Source organism: Elephantulus edwardii, unplaced genomic scaffold, assembly GCF_000299155.1.
Source record: "Elephantulus edwardii isolate Elephantulus edwardi_28Jun2011 unplaced genomic scaffold, EleEdw1.0 scaffold00003, whole genome shotgun sequence".
Taxonomy (NCBI): Eukaryota; Metazoa; Chordata; class Mammalia; order Macroscelidea; family Macroscelididae; genus Elephantulus; species Elephantulus edwardii.
In genome coordinates this window covers 41,034,848-41,037,353 of record NW_006399753.1, presented here as the reverse complement: position 1 = coordinate 41,037,353, position 2,506 = coordinate 41,034,848, and the positions used below count along the sequence as shown (strand labels likewise).

General features: G+C 42.2%; 1 pseudogene; it reads right to left on the bottom strand.

Moving 5' to 3' along the window:
- Window positions 1–722: 722 nt before the first annotated feature.
- Window positions 723–1,302, bottom strand: LOC102859466 (annotated as a pseudogene).
- Between the last annotated feature and the right edge of the window lie 1,204 nt (window positions 1,303–2,506).

Sequence of the window (2,506 nt, the reverse complement as noted above, 5' to 3'; positions counted from 1 at the left end):
CATCTGAATGTCGTCTTCGGTGAAGTGCCTGTTCATATCCTGTGACCATTTTTCTATTGGATTATTTACCTTTATCTTGTAAACCATTGGGTTTTTCAGAGGCAGTAAATTGTCTACAGCTGTAATACCCCAAACACGTTGGATCATGTCTGATCTCTGAGGCAGTACATTGTATAAAAGATTACCCAGGGTCTTTCTCCCATGAAACAGCTGGTGGAGTTGAGCCACATGTGTAACTTCCTATGGACTATAGCATCAGAGCTCCCTGAGATTACCGATACAATACATCTAAGATTTTCTAAGTATATTTTTAAAGCATGGTCCTGCTGGATTTGTTTTGGCACTCAAACATAAACTAAAGATCAGAAAAAGTCCAGTTAGTTTTTGCTTCTAACATACATGGGGGAAAAGCAACAAGGGAAAGAACTGTCCTACAAAAACATAGACCTTTATATGCAAGATAGAGTTTTTGCAACTTTTTTTTGAGGTTCTACAAACAGGTTTTTATTAATATTTTAATAATTTTTCCATGCACATGGGTGGAAAAAAAACCCTACTGAGACACAGAGCGCTGCAGCTGGGGCAAAGGCTGCTGGTAACAAGAGTGACACCTAGAGCAAAGTATAGGCATAGGTTAAAGCACAGAGTCTGGCAGGTACCTTCCAGGGAAAGCAGGGCTGGCATGATTCTCATCTGAGAATCAGAATTGAAAAGCAAAGGCATTAAAGGTATGGAGCATCATGTAAGCCTCTTTGGCCCCTCCCTCCACCCCTCACTCCTCTGACTCCCCACTGGCCCCTTGGGGGGGATGGATCCTAGACATCTCTTTGCATCCAATGAAAACCGCCCATTTTCTGTTTTTTTCTTAGCTCCTCCTGAGCCCTTGACATATCACCACACTCCCTCATCATCTCCTCACTGCTCAAATGCCTTTCCCGTGAGTCCTCTGGATAGTCCCTGGGAGAATCCTCTGCCCCCTGCCCGTTTTTCTTTTTGCTTTTCGGGGCACGTAATCTTCAGCAGGGGGCTTTTCAGCAGCCCTCTCTGGCTCACTCTAACTTTCCTTCAGGCTTCAGCTGGCCTTCACCTTGGGATGCCCCCCATGGTGGCCCCTGTCTCCCCCTGCTTCTCTTTCTTTCCCTCAGGTTGTTCATCACCTGGTTCTCCTCCATCATCTGCCTTCTCCTCCGCTTCAGGCTTTTCTTCCTCTTCTGACTTTCCTTCCTCTTCTGGCTCTACTTCACTTTTTGGTTTTCCCTTATTTTCCTGGTTTCCTTCATGTTCACTGCAGAGTTTGTCCATGTTGAGATTCCCCTCCTTTTCCTGTCTTTTCAGAACTCCTGGACAGATTTCTTCTCCTTTTGTATCCTCACAATACTGGGAGCAACGGACAGGCAGACCTGCAGAACGAAGTAGCCGGCACCTCCTGGGCTCACCGCAGCCCGATCATCCACTGATGCTGGATTCAGTGATGCGAGGGCAGGCTCTCTGGTGCGGGGTCTGATGCCCACGTCTGTGCCCCTTTTTGCAACTTTTAATGTATTTGCTTACCATATCCTTTCAGAATTATATAGTTGCCATGTAATAGAGTTGGAAAATGAAACAGATGAACCAACTACTTTAGGAACCAGTATCTCCACTAATAAATATACCAGTTACCATGAGTTATCTTCCTTAAAAATTTCTTTTTGAAATGGTCTTCTTCCTGTTTTTAGAGATAGCAGTCACTTGTCACTAAAGTAAAGTGTTTTTGTTTTGCTTCTATTTTATATTGACTTGCATACAAAATTTGTGTACATTGTGTTCATTCATATACACTGAGATTCACATATTCTGTCATTCACATTGTGTGTATCACTGGATCATTCCAATATATTGTGTTTTATAAAATTAATCACCATTGATCTATGGCCACTATTAAGGTAAAGTGTTTTTTAAAATTAATTTCAATGAACATTTACAGAGATTTTGGATTTCCACTCATTAAATGTTGCACTTTTCTCCCCGCCCACCTGACCCACACCCCCAGTTCGCTTTTCTCCTTGAAAAGCAAAAGAAAAAACTCCTTCATTGGTATATGATCCCCTGCATCCCCCCACCTCCACCCCGAGTATACTCCACTCTGCAACCCTCATTCCGAAAACTTATGATAATCATAATGCCCTAAAATATATTACTTTTAAACTGTTCTCTCCCTCATCGGCTTCAATGCAGTATACATAATTTATCCAGTTTAATGTAAAGTTTTAAAGAATATTTTTTAGCTTGAGATAGTACATATTTCAGTTGAAGATTAGGAACGCATTTAACGGAGGAGGAAAGAGTGAAGTGAAAAGGAGAAGATTATCAGCTCTTGCTTGTCAGTCAGACACGCCACTAAACCTAAACATTCAGATTAAGACAGACTAGGAAGAAGGATTGGCCATCCACTTCTGAGATAGCAGGCCTCTGAAAACCATATGTACAACAGAACACACGTAGACTAACACAAAGGGCAACCTAGGTA